Source organism: Procambarus clarkii, chromosome 27 (assembly GCF_040958095.1).
Source record: "Procambarus clarkii isolate CNS0578487 chromosome 27, FALCON_Pclarkii_2.0, whole genome shotgun sequence".
NCBI classification, from domain to species: Eukaryota; Metazoa; Arthropoda; class Malacostraca; order Decapoda; family Cambaridae; genus Procambarus; species Procambarus clarkii.
Window position 1 is genome coordinate 22,305,213 of NC_091176.1, and position 20,456 is coordinate 22,325,668.

Here is a 20,456-nt window from a genome sequence, read left to right on the forward strand (position 1 = left end):
TGAGCAAACACACAAACATCAACTCGTTTATTTTTGGCAAATAATGAAAAGCAACAAAATGAATGCAACCAAACGTAGTGTGTGAGTACTCACATAGTTGTACTCACCTAGTTGTGCTTGTGGGGGTTGAGCTTTGGTTTTTTGGTCCCATCTCTCAACCGTCAATCAACTGGTGTACAGATTCCTAAGCCTACTCGGCTCTATCATATCTACATTTGAAACTGTGTATGGAGCCAGCCTCCACCACATCACTGCCATCTGTTAACTGCTCTGACACTGAAAAAGTTCTTTCTAATGTTTCTGTTTGGGTACTAACTTTCCATATGTGTCCCCTTGTTCGTGTTCCACTCGTCCTAAAGAGTTTGTCTCTTTCCACCCTGTCAATTTCCCTGAGAATTTTGAAGGTTGTAATCATGTCTCCTCTTACTCTTCTGTCTTTCAGTTTCGTGAGGTGCATTTCACGCAGACTTTACTCGTAACTCATGCCTCTCAATTCTGGGACTAGCCTAGTGGCATTCATCTGAACTTTTTCCAGCTTCGTCTTGTGCTTGACAAGGTACGGGCTCCATGCTGGGCCCGCATACTCCAGGATTGGTCTTACATATGTGGTATACAAAGTTCTGAATAATTCCCAACACAGGTTCCTGAAGGTTGTTCCTAAAGGAATGCCGCAGATGTAATTCTTTTTATGTGGGCTTCAGGAGACAGGTTTGGTGTGATATCAATTCTTAGATCTTTCTCTCTGTCCGTTTCATGAAGTAATTCATCTCCTATTCTGTATCTTGTGTCTGGCCTCCTGTTTCCACCGCCTATTTTCATTACCTTACATTTACTCGGGTTGAACTTTAGTAGCCATTTGTTGGACCATTCATTCAGTCTGTCTAGGTCATCTTGTAGCCTCATACTATTTTCTTCAATTTTTAATCTTTCTCATAATTTTTGCATCATCAGCAAACAATGAGAGGAACGATTCTAAACCCTCTGGAAGATCATTTACATATATCGGAAACAGTATAGGTCCAAGGACTGAACCCTGCGGGACTCCAACGGTGACTCCTCGTCAATCTGAGACCTCACCTCTCACAGTGACTCGTTATCTTCTGTTGCTTAGGTACTCCCTTATCCAATGGAGTACCTTCCCTTTCAATCCTGCCTGCATCTCCAGCTTTTTCACTAGCCTCTTGTGTGGTGCTGTATCAAAGGTGTGTGTGTGTTCACCTAGTTGTGCTTGCGGGGGTTGAGCTCTGCTCTATCGGCCCGCCTCTCAACTGTTTTACTAACTACTTTTTTTCCCCACACCACACACACACACACACACACACACACACACACACACACACACACACACACACACACACACACACACACACACAGGAAGCAGCCCGTGACAGCTAACTAACTCCCAGGTACCTATTTACTGCTAGGTAACAGGCGCATCAGGGTGAAAGAAACTCTCCCCATTGTTTCTCGCCGGCGCCGGGAATCGAACCCGGGACCACCGGATCACGCGTCCAGCGTGCTGTCCAGTCAGCCACAGGCCCCTGTAAAAATTACGTACGCCGCCCGGGAATCGAACCCGGGTCGCAAGAATGGGAATCTTGCATGATACCACTACACCAGCGGGGCGGTGTGTGTGTGTGTGTGTGTGTGTGTGTGTGTGTGTGTGTGTGTGTGTGTGTGTGTGTGTGTGTGTGTGTGTGTGTGTGTGTGTGTGTATACTCACCTATTTACCGATTTGCGCCTGTGCTTGCACTTTGCACACTCAACCAGTGATACCGCAAAATAATTGAAGCTTGGAGATCAATCAAGGATCGAATCTGCGAAAGACTAGCAAGATGTCGATCTATGTTTTACCCAATTCCCAGGAGCAGTCTTCCCTCTCCCTCTTTCTCTCCCCTGTGAGATGTGATTCTCTTACCAACACACTCAATTATCAATGAATTCACAGAAAGTTGTGAAATAAATATTACAAAGCACACTGTGACCTTCATGACGTGTCCTACCCCTCCTGCCTGACCTGCCCTACGGTGCCCTGCCCTACGGTGCCCAGGCCTACGGTGCCTTGCTCTACGGTGCCCAAGCCTACGGTGTCCTCCAGACATGTGTTTCCTGTCCTGGTCTGGCCTGTAATTGCAGCATAAAATTATGTTTGCTGTACAAAACGAGACACATTAGTATTATTAATAGAGGTACATCCGTATTCCTGCAGCTGCATAGACTACATAAAGCGTTATACAGTGTGTGTCGAGAGCCAGGTGTGTGGCACCATAGTCCCCACCTCACACGATAGTCACGCAGAGGCAGGTGTTCCAGGTACTGTTTAGGACGAGGATGACAGGATGCCTTCGCTCCCAAAACAGTATTAATCACGGTGGAAATTTTGTATCTGAACTCAGCCAGTAACCCTACCACGGGAGACATCTCCCGTCACGCAGGGTGCAGTCGCGCCTCCACAGATCTCCAGTATCATCTCTTGATACTGGTAATGGCTCAAAAGGGCCACCACTTACGGGCTATTCATGCCCGTGCCACCTCTTGTGTGGCTTAATCTTTATCATCTTGTATCTGAACGATTCTGTCGTAAGACTGATTATCATCAACAATGTTCTATTTTGTCACCTCTTACACTGAAATTACCATTGATGATATCATTATATCACCGTTTGTTAGTCTATTTAATAACGTAACCGTACTAAACATTGCAACTATTTGACGGTTTAATTGTAAAAATAAAGGTTTATTTCAAAGTCAAATTCATATCTCTACTGCCGTCAATTCACTCCTGAAATGCAAGAGAGGCAGACTATGAAGGCAACTCTCTCTCAAACTTCCTCCAGATTGGAATGAATAAACGAGCAGTTGAGTGAATGATTGTGCGTGTTGTCTGTCCCGCAGCGTCTGGCAACTGACGCCGCTTGCAGGATTCTTATTGGCGTCACGTTCCAGAGCAAGACAATATGTCACTCCAGTGTCCCATGATGCTCACAGTACCCTACAACCACGAGAGAGAGAGAGAGAGAGAGAGAGAGAGAGAGAGAGAGAGAGAGAGAGAGAGAGAGAGAGAGAGAGAGAGAGAGAGAGAGAGAGAGAGAGAGAGAGACAGAGAGCGCTGAAGGAGGGCCAGCTGCTGCCGTCAACACAGACTACAGTGGCCACTCTGCTCTCCGCCGTCAACACAGACTACAGTGGCCACTCTGCTCCCCGCCGTCAACACAGACTACAGCGGCCACTCTGCTCCCCGCCGTCAACACAGACTACAGTGGCCACTCTGCTCCCCCGCCGTCAACACAGACTACAGTGGCCACTCTGCTCCCCGCCGTCAACACAGACTACAGTGGCCACTCTGCTCCCCGCCGTCAACACAGACTACAGTGGCCACTCTGCTCCCCGCCGTCAACACAGACTTGACCTACTCTCTCTCACACTAGTTAAGGAACAAAATATTCAATGTACTTCCCCCTTAAGCCTATAATTCAATGATCCTCCACCTTAAGATACCTCAGAAGTTATCGACTGCCTTGATTAGTGTCTGTGGGGAAATCTGCCGGTGACTGATTTGATTATTAATTCAAGAGATTGTATTTATTACTTATTTATTACTTGTGAGTGTACTGTATTTTTGTAATTTATCAACAGTATAATTCCCTTCACACTTTTTTTTTTTTTTTGGGGGGGGGGGTAATAATTCAGATTATCGCACCGCAATGAAACAGTTGATTTAAATTTATATACTAAACTGTAATTAAATAGTTAGTTTTCCTGTTTTTAGAGATATAGTTAGTGTTTTCCTGCATCGTAATAATTTAATCATATATATATATATATATATATATATATATATATATATATATATATATATATATATATATATATATATATATTAATGGCCAAAAATTATGTACTATTAGAAAAAGCCGAACTCTGCACTTTCCTTAGTCCTGTCAAGTCTTGGCAAGAAATAGTGACTAATGTAAATCACGCTGTGTACTGGGACTTGCTGGAGTAATTTTCTGCGTTGTGGGAGGCACGCTCTGTCGCGGCTTAAATCTAATTTAAAATTTTGTCTTTCCCTTCCCCTGAGGGGCGTGTTTATTGGGCAGCGCCACTCATCCTGAGAGTGGACACACCGCTATAGTGACAGTATTGGGCAGCGCCACTCATCCTGAGAGTGGACACACCGCTATAGTGACAGTATTGGGCAGCGCCACTCATCCTGAGAGTGGACACACCGCCATAGTGACAGTATTGGGCAGCGCCACTCATCCTGAGAGTGGACACACCGCCATAGTGACAATATTGGGCAGCGCCACTCATCTTGTGAGTGGACACACCGCTATAGTGACAGTATTGGGCAGCGCCACTCATCCTGAGAGTGGACACACCGCCATAGTGACAGTATTGGGCAGCGCCACTCATCCTGAGAGTGGACACACCGCCATAGTGACAGTATTGGGCAGCGCCACTCATCTTGTGAGTGGACACACCGCCAAAGCAGCATGTACAACACTCCCCAGATTTTGTAATTCCTCTACTCAACTGTTGTTTCTATTTCGAATCTCCATGGATATTTGTTTCCAAGACGAATTCTTGCTATTACTGATTCTCTCCCGCGGCCACCACCACTTTGTCCATAACTCAAGTTCCACCAACAGCAGCACTGTCTGCCCTCCTCCTCCTGCCTGGGCCTTATACTCAACTCGTTTTCTCTGACATTCGGAAGGAGGAATGGGTTTGATGTCAAATCTTTATTAACAATATAATTACTTTAGTAGATTCATTTTATTTTGGTTTCAGGTCTGAGACTGGTGATTTTAGTGTAACATTAACTAAATAAATTTTGTGACGAGATGCAAACGTCGCGGCAAAGTATTCTCGTCTTCTGGAGCAAATATATCACGCATGCTATCTCTTTTATGACTAACTAATGTGTTTACTTATAATGGAATTAACACAACCAGCGACAATTTATTTCTACCTGTTGCATTAACAATTTATGGGTGATGTGGGAGTTTTTCCCCACGGTGTTCCATTCCCGGTATCATGATCTCTTCTGCCTTTTATATTCCTGAAACTTCTGCAATACTGTCCATGTGAAGGCCGGCACGAAGGTAAGCCCTGTACCCGCCAGTCGGTGCATAGTTCACGAGGACACGTACAGTGCAACAACTGGAGCACCTTCACTCTCACACCATCTTCAAAATCCCCCCCCCGAGAGGAGGAGGAGGAGGAAGAACACGAGGAAACAAATTAACTCCAAGCAGTAGCTGAATGATGAATGAGTGAGCAGCTTGCCTTGACCTTTAACTTCCCTCCTTTCTGACCCAACTTGACCAAATCTAAGAAAACTTTGCTTTGAGACCTCTCCAGACATCCCCCGCACTCCAATATGAAATATGAGATCATGACAGATAGACGAACTCTCAGAGACACGAAACTTGGAAAGAACCAGATATACAAAGACACGCAGATATACAAAGAAGATGTATATATGCAGGGAAATACAGAGACAGACAGGTATACAACGACGGGTAGACAAGCCGTGAGACAGCCAGGAGGCCAAGCCAAGAGCCGGAGGTATCAGCAATTCCGCGATTTATTTAAGGGAACACAAGTGACCGCGACGGCTGGAATTCCACCACGAGATGATGTAATTTCCTAAACCACTAGCGACCTTTCCTGGTGTCACCCTCAACCACACCCCCGCCACAGTTACACCCACCCAGCCAGCCACGACCACACACCCCACCACAGCTATCATCCAGCTAGCCAGCCACGACCACACCCCCCGCCACAGCTATCATCCAGCTAGCCAGCCACGACACCTTCCACCACATGTACCTGCCAACCAGCCACATTCTCCATAGCATATCCACCAATATATTCGCCCGCACTCTCACACACTCACAAATCCATGACTGCAGACGCACAAACCCATTGACTCACAGACCCACGGACTACCTAATGACTCACAGACCCACGGACTACCTAATGACTCACAGACCCACGGACTACCTAATGACTCACAGACCCACGGACTACCTAGTGACTCACAGACCCACGGACTACCTAATGACTCACAGACCCACGGACTACCTAATGACTCACAGACCCACGGACTACCTAATGACTCACAGACCAACGAACAAGACTCGCACACTCGCAGACCCATTAACGGACAAACACGTATCATGGGTCGGGATCCCGTCCAGGAATATGGGCTGTCACCACAACAGACTCTACCCATCAACTCCACGGAGAAAACTCCACTGCCCCCCGAATGAGAAGGCAGGAGGCAAACCGGGAGTCCCCCTAATATTTGACAATTAATTAATTAATCTTCAACTTGAATAACATAAATTAATAAATTATTCGCAACATGGTTTTAGAAATACAGCATTTTAAGACTAAGCAGAGTTATGCCATGTGCGGATAGGCGATTCCACGGGTTTACAACCCTATAAAGTTCTAAAGCACTTATGTAGTAACATCGTAAGAACATGACTGGCACCATATAAACCAAGACTAAGGTGAGCTGTGGGTGAGGTGAGCACTCTGGGTCCGACTCACCAGCAGGTAGACTCAACCAACCACAGATGACAGTACTTGTTGCACCATTGCTCGCACCTGCAGCACTACTGTTGCACACACACAACATAAAGAGTTCACTGTATATACTCTTCATTTTGCAGAGAGCACCAGACAGAAGGCAACACTCACCCCTAATCTGTCCTAGGCCTAGTAAAGCACATATAATGTACTAAATTAGGCGTCATATAGCCTATATTAATTAAGTCTAGCATGCTTTAGGCGTAGCTAGGATAGGTAAGTTTGTATAGTCACTGTACAACTTTTTGGTCAGCCATTTGGAATATTCCAATAGTATATAACGAACTAATTTTGGCCTCAACAGTTCATTTTTTTTTTTTTACGTTCCACCAATAGTTGCTCTGAGTATAATAATGTATGGACAATCGACTTGAGAATGGTCCAGGACGGACCGAAACGTCGTCGTCCCTTCACCTTCTCGTGTGTGGTCTGGTCAACTATTGAGAACGAGTTGGTAAGACTCATCCAGGAGCATAATGTTCTGTGAGCCAGCAGGACCACTGGGTAACCCCAGGCGATGGAACACACACTTAGTCTGTCTCTTATCGTTTAACCTCTTGTGATGGGTTTCATGAGGCTGCTCCAGCTGGTCTTCAGGCACGCAAGCTGAAGGGAAACAAATAGCCAACAAAGAAACATAATAGACTGACGTCATCAAGTGATAATTAATTAACAGACATTATATTTTACGTCAATAAGTCACGATCAAATGTGTGACGTCTCCGCATCAAGACCATTCCTTTCCCTCGTCCCATCCCAAATTATTTTGATCCCTTCCAAGTGCTATATAGTCGTAATGGCTTGGCGCTTTCCCCTGCTAATTCTCCCACTTCCTTTCGCATCAAGACCAATCAAAACACAATAAATTGACGTCAGGGACTCGTGCCCAATCAGGGAACACAACACTCTGATGTCATCAAGGCATGACCAATCAGGGAACACAACACTCTAACGTCATCAAGGCATGACCAATCAGGGAACACAACACACTAACGTCATCAAGGCATGACCAATCAGGGAAGACAACGACAAAGCCCCTGGCAGGATCGAGTGCCGTAACAAAGCAGGTGAACAATGAACCACGAGATAAAGCTCACGCCTGATGAGACAGCTTCCCGCCTCACAACTCAAAGTATCACTTATTGCATTGTAAAAATATTATATTTTAAATATTGTATTGCAAATATTATATTTACAAGATTTAATTCAATTTCAATTTCAACCGTGCCACCACCCACCTTCCCGCCCACCCCGCCCTCATCTTCAGTTGCTACCTTTCCTATCCATCGGGACGCGCGCGCGAGGGGGATGAGGCGCGCACCTTAGCACTGTTGCCTGCGGAATTGACGCTAAAATTGATGGGAAGTGGAACACGGAGCGATAACCTCGGAGCAGATAGTCCCTTACGTGGGTGGTTCCTCCTGCTGCTTATGTAATGGGAGAGAGAAGGCTAATGGAAGTGGGAGGGGAGAGGCTGCGGGAGGGGGAGGGGGGTTCGAACCCCGGTCTTGCATGAAGCGAGACTGTCGTTGTTCCGACTGGTCTACATAAATCCCTGCGAGGGTGGCGATATTTACTAATGAGTTTGGCATGATAGAGCTGTAGCGAACAATAAGATCACAAGAACGTGATATATCTACGAGGTATTGTTGCAGCCGTGTGATGGGATCGAACGTCTGGTTGAGATACTGTTCAGGTCATCATGGTCTAATCGGTAGTGCCTGTGCTTGAGTCCAGGGACGAGGTTTCGATCCCATGGTCGTGGTACTCGCAATATTGTCTCATGGGAGCTATGCTCTCACTGTTTCGCTTTTTTCAGCGCTGTGTTGATTCAGTCCCCAAGTCAGCCAAGGAAAACTTTTTTAAATGTCCGCACCAACTACTCCAACTGTTATTTCCTCGGCGCTGGAGCCTCGCCACAGTTTTCACAATCAAAACTTCAACACGCGTTCGAAACGTGTTGAGCGTCAAGCTGCTTCACTCCCAAATAAACTGTCGATTTGACTGAGGGCAACTTACCACAAACTGTCTATTCAATGTATCATTCACAAATAAAAGTACATATATCAACCATTTGCAACAATTTAGACTTGTTTAAAAGATCGGAGCCGGTCGGCCGAGCAGACAGCACGCTGGGCTTGTGATCCTGTGGTCCCGGGTTCGATCCCGGGCGCCGACGAGAAACATTGAGCAGAGTTTCTTTCACCCTATGTCCCTGTTACCTATCAGTAAAATAGATACCTGGGTGTTAGTCAGCTGTCACGGGCTGCTTCCTGGGGGTGGAGGCCTGGTCAAGGACCGGGCCGCGGGGACACTAAAAAAGCCCCGAAATCATCTCAAGATAACCCATGTTTTGTAACTATTAGTTTTGTAGAGGGCTTAATGGAGACAAAACCTAAGCCTAACCACTCCTAGGCCTAAGATAAGGTAACTAACAGGATAAAGTTCTAAGCCATTACCACTATATAGCACTTGGAGGAGATATGAGGCTCAAGATTTAGGATAGGACTGAAGGAAAGAATGGAGCCAATCATTTGGACGGTTGGGGATTGAACGCTGACCTGCAGGAAGCGAGACCGTCGCTCTACCGTCCAGCCTAGCATAAAACATATGTAGTATATTGGGCTTAAAATTGCGAAGATTTCTCCAACACCCTCATCACCTCACCAGCAAAAGTAATTAGTGATTTAGTAATTAGACCATAAAGTCATACCATATATTTTGATTTTCCCAAGTGACTGGCACACGACTGTCAAGTGACTGTCACAAAACTGTCAAGTGACTCACACGACTGTCAAGTGACTGTCACACGACTGTCAAGTGACTGTCACACGACTGTCAAGTGACTGGCACACGACTGTCAAGTGACTGTCACACGACTGTCAAGTGACTGTCACACGACTGTCACACGACTGTCAAGTGACTGTCACACGACTGTCACACGACTGTCAAGTGACTGTCACACGACTGTCAAGTAACTGGTCAAATCATTTGACAGTCGCTGATCCTGAGCCCTGAAGTACATCACGGTAAAGAAGATTGTGATACATTAATAATAACAGTGAAGGCAATAATAATAATAATAATAATAATAATAATAATAATAATAATAATGAGTATGATGACTAGAATGACAAGGATGATAACAATAAAAATCACTTTAAAATAAGTCATCATGATCGTAAATGACAACAACTGAATGACGAGATAATCATTGTACTTCATAAACTGATATCCTATATACAGAATTTGTACCTTTAAGTTACAGTTAGTACACAAACACACAAAAGCAACGTTCCACACACACACAAACACACAAAAGCAACGTTCCACACACACACAAACACACAAAAGCAACGTTCCACACACACAAACACACAAAAGCAACGTTCCACACACACACAAACACACAAAAGCAACGTTCCACACACACAAACACACAAAAGCAACATTCCACACACACAAACACACAAAAACAACGTTCCACATACACAAACACACAAAAGCAACGTTCCACATACACAAACACACAAAAGCAACGTTCCACATACACAAACACACAAAAGCAACGTTCCACATACACAAACAGTGTATGTGGAACAGTGAACAAATTCCTTCCCTTATATATATTTGAGCCTGGCAATGTAGGACACATGAAAATGTATAGATTTTGGTTAGCACTGTATGACTCCGCCCGGGATAGAAAATAAACTTTATACAAAATGATTCATTATATTAATGCATATTTTATATTTTGAACCTGTTGTAGAGGTTGATATAGCCGGAGAATGGGGGAGAGGAAGCGAGAGAATACTTGGGAAGAGGGTAAGCGTGGGAAGTAGGTTGAAAATAAAATTTTATTTTAATCCACCTCAATGGAGCTCGTAACACAATAGTCACCGCTGTAATGTGACAAACACGCGTACTTTCTCCGGCTCGCTCAAGCCGGGGCTCAAGATAACTAACCTTAAAAGCAACTTTTCTCATATCGGCAAAGTTTATGAAAACTGACTCTCAGTATTCTCAAACGTATACACGATTTTCTTGCAAGGGTCCTGCAGCACAGTAGTCCACGTCCTCAACCCACACTCGACGGACCCGGGTTCACTGCACGGGCAGGACAGAAACGGTTCGGCTCATATCCTTTTGTCTGATGCTCCTGCTCACTTAGCAATATTTTAGGAACCTGAGAATTAGGTAACTATTGTGTGTTGCATCCTGACAAGATCAGTATTTGGCCTTGGGGAGACCTCGGCAATTAAACAAATAATTGTAACAGAAATATTACACTTCACCATATATACCATATATATATGTGTGTGTGTATATATATATATATATATATATATATATATATATATATATATATATATATATATATATATATATATATATATATATATATATATATATATATATATATATCACTAAGAACTCTTTGACCCGGCCAGGATTCGAACCCATGCCGTCCAGGATCACCCCTAAACGTACACAGTACCGTGACCACCGCACCAATGATCGTCTATAAGGATTGGTCAGTCTTGGCGCTTATTAACTAAGCTCCCTGACTGACTAATCCCCGACGACACTCATGGATCCATTTGGGTACAGTTTTTCATCAAATTCTGGCGCATGCACGGGCCGCACTGAGTCTAACATGTGTGAGAAAGCTGCATGAACGCGCAAGCCATATATCACTAAGAACTCTTTGACCCGGCCAGGTTTCGAACCCATGCCGTCCAGGATCACCCCTAAACGTACACAGTACCGTGACCACCGCACCAATGATCGTCTATAAGGATTGGTCAGTCTTGGCGCTTATTAACTAAGCTCCCTGACTGACTAATCCCCGACGACACTCATGGATCCATTTGGGTACAGTTTTTCATCAAATTCTGGCGCATGCCAGAATTTGCATGATGAAAAACTGTACCCAAATGGATCCAAATTCTGGCGCATGCCAGAATTTGCATGATGAAAAACTGTACCCAAATGGATCCATGAGTGTCGTCGGGGATTAGTCAGTCAGGGAGCTTAGTTAATAAGCGCCAAGACTGACCAATCCTTATAGACGATCATTGGTGCGGTGGTCACGGTACTGTGTACGTTTAGGGGTGATCCTGGACGGCATGGGTTCGAATCCTGGCCGGGTCAAAGAGTTCTTAGTGATATATGGCTTGCGCGTTCATGCAGCTTTCTCATATATATATATATATATATATATATATATATATATATATATATATATATATATATATATTTATATATATATATATATATATATATATATATATATATATATATATATATATATATATATATATATATATATATATATATTTTAGGGAACCGGGGCCTTAAACGGTGCTCAGGGTACAGAGCGTAGCCACCCAAGAGCTAGGAACAGTAGTGTGTGCACAGTTACGGTGTAGTGTGTGGGTCACCACCACCAGGGGTGGGGAGGGAGCGTGGGGGAGGAGGGAAGACGAATGAGGGAGAGAAGGGGGGGGGGAGGGAAAACGTGTGAGACAGAACAGGATAAGAAGAGAGACCCAAGAACGCAAGAAACACAAGAAAATAGTGAGAGAAAACGTTTTGCATTGTAACTAGAGTTTTGGTATATGCACAGGCGCGCGACCAATGCTGTCGCGCGCACAAACATATATCAACTATACACTTACGCATTTGTATTATACATATATTTCACAAGTAACGCACTCTCCATACTAGCCAAGCTATTGTAATACTTTCCTTAAGATAGGCTTAAGGTTTCTCAGTTCACTGTGGGCGTAAAAACTTGCCAGACATACGCACCTGCAGCACGTCACCCTAAACTCATACGCACTTCTGAGCTGCATGTCGGAGAAGATAATTCTAGTTTTTACGCAATTTATTTAACCCCTTCTCGCATAAAGAAAAAAAATACGTAATTTTTCCCTTCCCTCATTCTGACATGACCTCCACGTTGCGTCATCAACCGCGCGCTCAGCTATTACGCGTCTTTAGGGTTATTACCCTTACGTTAGTGTACCCCCCTAGCCCCCCACCCTAGTCTATCACCCCCACGTTACGCTATGTTTACGCTATAGCTTCTATGTTTATACTATCACTCACCGCACATGACGCTATCACATCTTAAGTTATCATCCAGTGCGTTACTCTAAGGTAGGGATTATAGCGCATCAACGCCACGTTTACGCTGTCACCCAACGCTTTACGCAAGCCATATTGGGTACAACGTGACTAGATTGTTCTCCCTCGTTCCCACGTTCAAGCTGCCACTTGTAATGTTGTACAGCAACTGGGCCTTGTGTACACTCGTGTGTGTGTGTGTGTGTGTGTGTGTGTGTGTGTGTGTGTGTGTGTGTGTGTGTGTGTGTGTGTGTGTGTGTGTGTGTGTGTGTGTGTGTATGTGTGTGTGTGTGTACACTTGTGTGTGTGTGTGTGTAAACAGTTTTTGTACACCAGCTGTTCTCACGATTTGACATTCCGTAAAAAAAAAGTTTTGCTTAACCAGAAGCGTAGGAACCTAAGCAACCCACCTCACCCATGGAGGCTGATGTATAGAAAACGTAAATATTAGGGAAGCTTTAATGTTTACTAATACGTTGCAATGAAATAGCTTCACTCTACTGGTGTACATGTTTCCTAACACCTTGGCTTCTCTCGTCTACGCTAGAGTCCGTATACTCTGCTTATCTACTTCACTCCTCAAACTTCATATTCTACTTCTTAACTACCCTGAGGCTGATGTTCTGCCTAATGTTCATAGGTTAGAACTCATCCTGTACTCTAGAAATCAGAGAGAGAGAGAGAGAGAGAGAGAGAGAGAGAGAGAGAGAGAGAGAGAGAGAGAGAGAGAGAGAGAGAGAGAGAGAGAGAGAGAGAGAGAGAGAGAGAGAGACAAGAGAGAGAGAGAGAGAGAGAGAGAGAGAGAGAGAGAGAGAGAGAGAGAGAGAGAGAGAGAGAGAGAGAGAGAGAGAGAGAGAGAGAGAGAGAGAGAGACAAGAGAGAGAGAGAGAGAGAGAGAGAGAGAGAGAGAGAGAGAGAGAGAGACAAGAGAGAGAGAGAGAGAGAGCGTAGTGCCGTCAGGTGGCACCGTGACGTAGGCTGGTGCCTTGGGTGCTGCTCACTGCCTGGGTGGGAGTGCCACTTTCACCAGTGAAGGACACAGGACCCCGTCGCCTATACTGTGTCTCCCTCACCCCAATCACTTTCCATTGCCGCCCATCTACCTTTCCTTCTCTCCCATAACCTTTCCTCCCCCTCGTCTCTCCTTCCCCATCTCCTTTCTTCTCCAATACTTCTCTTCTATAGCCTTCATATTATGGATACCATCCTTTACCTCCATTTCTCCATTCCTCTTGTTCTTCCCATTCGTTTATGCCTTTCTCTGGCTTCTTACTATCTTCCTATGCATCTCTCCCCCCCCCCCCCCACCCACTGTCTCGTCCCTAAAGTTTCTTGCTGACTTTCTTGGTTTGTTCTTCGCATTTATATACATCTGGTAGGTGTAAACCACTTTTAATGATGTATTTAGATGCCACTTGTGTGTGTATGTGTGTGTGTGTGTGTGTGTGTGTGTGTTTACTAGTTGTGTTTTTACGGGGGCTGAGCCCCGCTCCCTCGGCCCGCCTCTCAACTGTCAATCAACTGTTTACTAACTACTTTTTTTTTCCCACACCACACACACACACACACACACGCACCCCAGGAAGCAGCCCGTGACAGCTGACTAACTCCCAGGTACCTATTTACTGCTAGGTAACAGGGGCACTTAGGGTGAAAGAAACTTTGCCCATTGTTTCTGCCTCGTGCGGGAATCGAACCCGCGCCACAGAATTACGAGTCCTGCGCGCTATCCACCAGGCTACGAGGCCCCTCCCCTGTGTGTACTCACCTATATGTACTCACCTATATGTGCTTGCAGGATCGAGCATTGACTCTTGGATCCCGCCTTTCTAGCTATCGGTTGTTTACAGCAATGACTCCTGTCCCATTTCCCTATCATACCTAGTTTTAAAAGTATGAATAGTATTTGCTTCCACAACCTGTTCCCCAAGTGCATTCCATTTTTCTACTACTCTCACGCTAAAAGAAAACTTCCTAACATCTCTGTGACTCATCTGAGTTTCCAGTTTCCACCCATGTCCCCTCGTTCTGTTATTATTACGTGTGAACATTTCATCTATTTCCACTTTGTCAATTCCCCTGAGTATTTTATATGTCCCTATCATATCTCCTCTCTCCCTTCTTTTCTCTAGTGTCGTAAGATTCAGTTCCTTCAGCCGCTCTTCATATCCCATCCCTCGTAGCTCTGGGACAAGCCTCGTCGCAAACCTCTGAACCTTCTCCAGTTTCTTTATGTGTTTCTTCAGGTGGGGGCTCCATGATGGCGCGGCATACTCTAAGACGGGTCTCACGTAGGCAGTGTAAAGCGCCCTAAAAGCTTCCTCATTTAGGTTTCTGAATGAAGTTCTAATTTTCGCCAGTGTAGAGTACGCTGCTGTCGTTATCCTATTTATATGTGCCTCAGGAGTTAGATTAGGTGTCACATCCACTCCCAGGTCTCTTTCTCGAATCGTTACAGGTAGGCTGTTCCCCTTCATTGTGTACTGTCCCTTTGGTCTCCTGTCACCTGATCCCATTTCCATAACTTTACATTTACTGGTGTTAAACTCCAGTAGCCATTTCCCTGACCATCTCTGCAGCCTGTTTAAGTCCTCTTGGAGGATCCTACAATCCTCGTCTGTCACAACTCTTCTCATTAATTTTGCGTCATCTGCAAACATTGACATGTATGATTCCACTCCTGTAAACATATCATTTACGTAAATTAGAAAGAGGATTGGTCCCAGCACCGATCCTTGAGGTACTCCACTTGTTACTGTTCGCCAGTCCGACTTTTCGCCCCTTACCATTACCCTCTGGCTCCTTCCTGTTAGGTAGTTCTTCACCCATACTAGGGCCTTTCCGCTTACTCCTGCCTGCCTCTCAAGTTTGTATAGCAGTCTCATGTGCGGTACCGTATCAAAGGCCTTTTGGCAGTCAAGAAATATGCAGTGTGTGTGTGTGTGTGTGTGTGTGTGTGTGTGTGTGTGTGTGTGTGTGTGTGTGTGTGTGTGTGTGTGTGTGTGTGTGTGTGTGTATTCACCTAGTTGTGCTAGCGGGGGTTGAGCTTTGCTCTTTCGGCCCGCCTCTCAACTGTCAATCAATGTGTTTGTCTGTTTGTTTGTCAGTGTGACAAACAAACACAGGTGAGTACAACTAGGTCAGTACACAGAAGTATGTCTCCCCCTCTCTCGTGTCCCTCACTCTCAATAATGCCCTCACTTTCACCTCACAGACACATATGTAGACACATGTACACTCCCCGTCTCCCTCACACTGGTCCTGTCTCCCTCCTGCAGCACTCCACCCTCACCACACCGGCCCGCTCGCCCGCCACATGTCCTCAACATAACCCACATGCCGCCACGGTCATCACCCACATACACATCATATGGACACATTAACATGCTCACACAAACACGCCAACACACTTCTTCATCAAGGCTGCCACGCTGTAAGCTTCCCTTCCCTTCCCTTCCCTTCCCTTCCCTTCCCTTCCCTTCCCTTCCCTTCCCTTCCCTTCCCTTCCCTTCCCTTCCCATCCTCTTCCCTTTCCCTTCTCACCATCTCTCTACTTCGCTTCCCAACGTTAATCCTCCTATTTCCCCAACCCCTTCTACCCCCACCTCCTCACCCTCCCTCTCTCGAGGAACAAAAAGACTGACATACCAAACACTGGAGGTAAGGCTGAGCCTCGACTAGCCTTGATTGCCCATGTATGCCCCTTCCCCCCCCCCTCTCCCACAACACTTCACTCCCACAATCCCCCCCCCACTAACCAAACACCTCGCCCTGCCAACTCTCTCCCTTAACCTCAGAATCTCATTTGCATACGCCCACCCCCACCAAAGTCAGATTAAATTTCTATTCTTGCTCTTGCCCTTTACTTTCGATCTCCTGTGCTGTACTTAAATTATACAGTGTGTTTGATATTTGTTGACATTATCCTGATCGTCTTCACAAACAATATATATATATATATATATATATATATATATATATATATATATATATATATATATATATATATATATAATGAACAATAACACTGAAGACATTAATGCCATTGAAGGTTGTAAGAAACGCTGAAGCTCTTTCAACCCTGCGCTTCAATAGAAAAAAAGGTATTTTTTGTATTGTCTTTTTCAAATATTCTTCAAACTTCAGATATATCTGAAGTATGAAGGATATCTGTGAGAATATATGCTGGCGATATTCTCGCTCACTAGTATTCCTACTTAAAATATTACTAATTTAAAGACCTTCATGACATATTCGCTTAAACTCCTATTTCTGATATTGCAAGGCAAGATGCTGGCATTAAGACACCAAACGTTCTTCAGATACCTCGAATCTAAATAAATATGAATACAATTGTACACCCACCGAAGAGTGAGCGCTTGAGCGCCAGCCCAACATTCCTGATAGCAAGGGCTCTGCCTCCTCAACACATGACAACTAATGTCAACTATCTCCGAAGCTCTTCATTACCGATGACACGGAAAGGTCAACAGAAAATTCGTCCACTACAACTGAAAAAATTACAGGCCGTAATTGCATTCCAAATTGAGTCACGTCACATCCCATCCCCCCCATGTCTCGCCAGTGGAATTCAGTCTTCCCAGTCAAGTCCGAAAGCTGCAGAGAATAAGTCACAATAACGTGACCGAAAAAAGCCCGAAAGATTATTTGCCATAAAAAGATTAGCTTCCATTATATTAGCATCAATATATCACATTAACGTGATATGTATCAAATGAACAAATCCACAAGGAATTTGTGGATATTTATCACATTTATGCAGCTTTGAGCCATGTGGTGGTACAGTGGACTAGGGCGCGTCTGGGAACATCCAGCACATAGGTTCGAACCCTCATCAAGGCCCTTGTGGATTCGTTCATTAGCATCATATTACATAAAATCATCTTTTCCAATAGTTGTTTGTAATTAGAATACTGAGAAACTCTTAGGTTTGTATAGTGATATTTTGTCCATAGCGTCGTGTAAGTGTTTGAATAAGAGCCGCGAGACTCTTGAAGACAGGCGGGTGACTTGTGTTGCTGTCAACAAGTGGAACAGTTGGTCTTGTTTGTCTCAAATAAAGACCATTTTATGTGAGAATGAAAAAAAAAACATTTTCTTTCGTTACATCAATTCGTGTGTTTACTGAGAGGTGGTAATGGTTTGTTGGCAAAAACTGAACCTGTGATGTCATTCTGAGTACAGAGAAAAGCGACGACGTTTCGGTCCGTCCTGGACCCCACGAATTGCCACTTGATAAGGGTCCAGGATGGACCGAAACGTCGTCACATTCACTTGACATGTGCCGGTAGGTTATTTAGTTATTCTGACGTCATGCTTGTCATTGATAAAGTCAGCTGACATAGAATTTAAAAGTTGTAATTCTTACCAGAGCACCAAAACGCCTTTTTACAACTTTTATTGTCTTTAATTTCGTCGTTTAACTATATGCCAAGTGAACAAATCCACAAGGGTCGTGATGAGGGTTCGAACCTAGACGTTGAGTGTTCCCAGACTCACTCTAGTCCTCTGACCTACAGCCATGTCGTGGTACAGTGGACTAGAGCGCGTCTGGGAAACATCCAGCACATAGATTCGAACCCTCATCACGGCCCTTGTGGATTTGTTCACTTGATATATCACGTTATTGTGAGTTCTGTATATGACAAGTGATGCTGCATTAGCTGTATACTCTACTGAAAAGACACGTTACTCATTGCGTAAGACTTTTAACACTCATCTTGCCCTCCCTCACGAGTGTCTACCTCACCTCGCCCCTCCGTCACGAGTGTCTACCTCACCTCGCCCTCCCTCACGAGTGTCTACCTCACCTCGCCCCTCCCTCACGAGTGTCTACCTCACCTCGCCCTCCCTCACGAGTGTCTACCTCACCTCGCCCCTCCCTCACGAGTGTCTACCTCACCTCGCCCTCCCTCACGAGTGTCTACCTCACCTCGCCCTCCCTCACGACTGTCTACCTCACCTCGCCCCTCCCTCACGACTGTCTACCTCACCTCGCCCTCCCTCACGAGTGTCTACCTCACGACTGTCTACCTCACCTCGCCCTCCCTCACGACTGTCTACCTCACCTCGCCCCTCCCTCACGACTGTCTACCTCACCTCGCCCTCCCTCACGACTGTCTACCTCACCTCGCCCCTCCCTCACGACTGTCTACCTCACCTCGCCCTCCTTCACGACTGTCTACCTCACCTCGCCCCTCCCTCACGACTGTCTACCTCACCTCGCCCTCCCTCACGAGTGTCTACCTCACCTCGCCCTCCCTCACGACTGTCTACCTCACCTCGCCCCTCCCTCACGACTGTCTACCTCACCTCGCCCCTCCCTCACGACTGTCTACCTCACCTCGCCCCTCCCTCACGACTGTCTACCTCACCTCGCCCCTCCCTCACGACTGTCTACCTCACCTCGCCCCTCCCTCACGACTGTCTACCTCACCTCGCCCCTCCCTCACGACTGTCTACCTCACCTCGCCCTCCCTCACGACTGTCTACCTCGACAAACAAAGTTCCAGCCTGCGGGTCTGGCAATTTCCTGGCGCACGACAGTATCTCGCTACATATGATGTGACCTCAGGAGTGACGGGTGACCGCCGGCCTCGCTGGCCGCACAGACCCAGACACGTTTCAGAACGTTCAGCGCTGCACTGTAAGCTGGAGAACGTGATTGATGCAGTCATTAAGGGTTTGAACGCGTCGCCTCGTGATCCCAGCACAGTCTGTGAGTACTGGAGCTTACTCAAGGCCGCCACCTTGTACAGACGGTACAAATACTTCCCCAAGGCTGGAAGTCTCTACGCTGTCCCTACACATTTATCTTAGTGGAAAAAGAAACTGAAAGCAGTATCATATTTTCCTCCATGATATATCCAGGGGTGGAAGTTAGAGCACGTTATGGAAAACGAGCAAAAAATAATTAGGAACAGTGTGGAGAACTTTGATAAGTCGCCGGCATCCTGTCCCCCCATCGAAGGTAATGAAGATCGTGGCCCCTGTCCATGTACATATTGGTCACTGCAGCAAAGTCATAAACACTGTGTGTGGGTAATAAAACTGGTAATAATTCTTACCAGTTTTGTGCTCTCCAACAGGCCAAGGTCTTCCAGGATTTTTTTCACCAACCAGCACGACAAAGTTTCTGACTTTCATATATCTAGAGCGTTATTTGTCTGTCTGTTCTCCACAATCAATTTTTTCTAACTGCCTTCTCTACCGTAAATTGGGGGCGATAAAACAGGTTTTCCCACATATTTTGAGTAATATACTCAGCTAGACATGTAGCATATGCTTAACTCACGAAAAATGGTACTGTATTGGTTTTGAATAGTCAACTTTATGTTCGGTGATGACACAATGAAGTAACAGAAACATGATATACATATATATATATATATATATATATATATATATATATATATATATATATATATATATATATATATATATATATATATATATATATATATATATATATATATATATATATATATGAAGACATTTTGGAGCAGGACGGTGGAATCGAACCCCCTTCGTCCTGGGTCATCCGAGACGCCGTGTTTTCCCATTAGAGTCAAGAACCCCCACAAGGCCGGCGACGGTGCGTTGTGAGGCCACCGTGACAAAGTTGCACGAAGCTCAGGGCTGTGTCAGGGGCCCCCGGGAGTACGAGGGTCACCTGCCACACCCACGACCCCCACCTA

The 20,456-nt window shown here is 45.3% G+C and overlaps 1 protein-coding gene and 1 non-coding gene across 2 annotated transcripts in view; both read right to left on the reverse strand.

Moving 5' to 3' along the window:
- The window catches only part of LOC123762598 (uncharacterized), a 304,281-nt gene that overhangs the window by 247,710 nt on the left and 36,115 nt on the right, over nt 1-20,456 (reverse strand). The window lies entirely within an intron of this gene.
- TRNAG-CCC (transfer RNA glycine (anticodon CCC)) lies at nt 1,556-1,626 on the reverse strand. Its single transcript has one exon. It is a non-coding gene; the product is annotated as a tRNA-Gly (tRNA).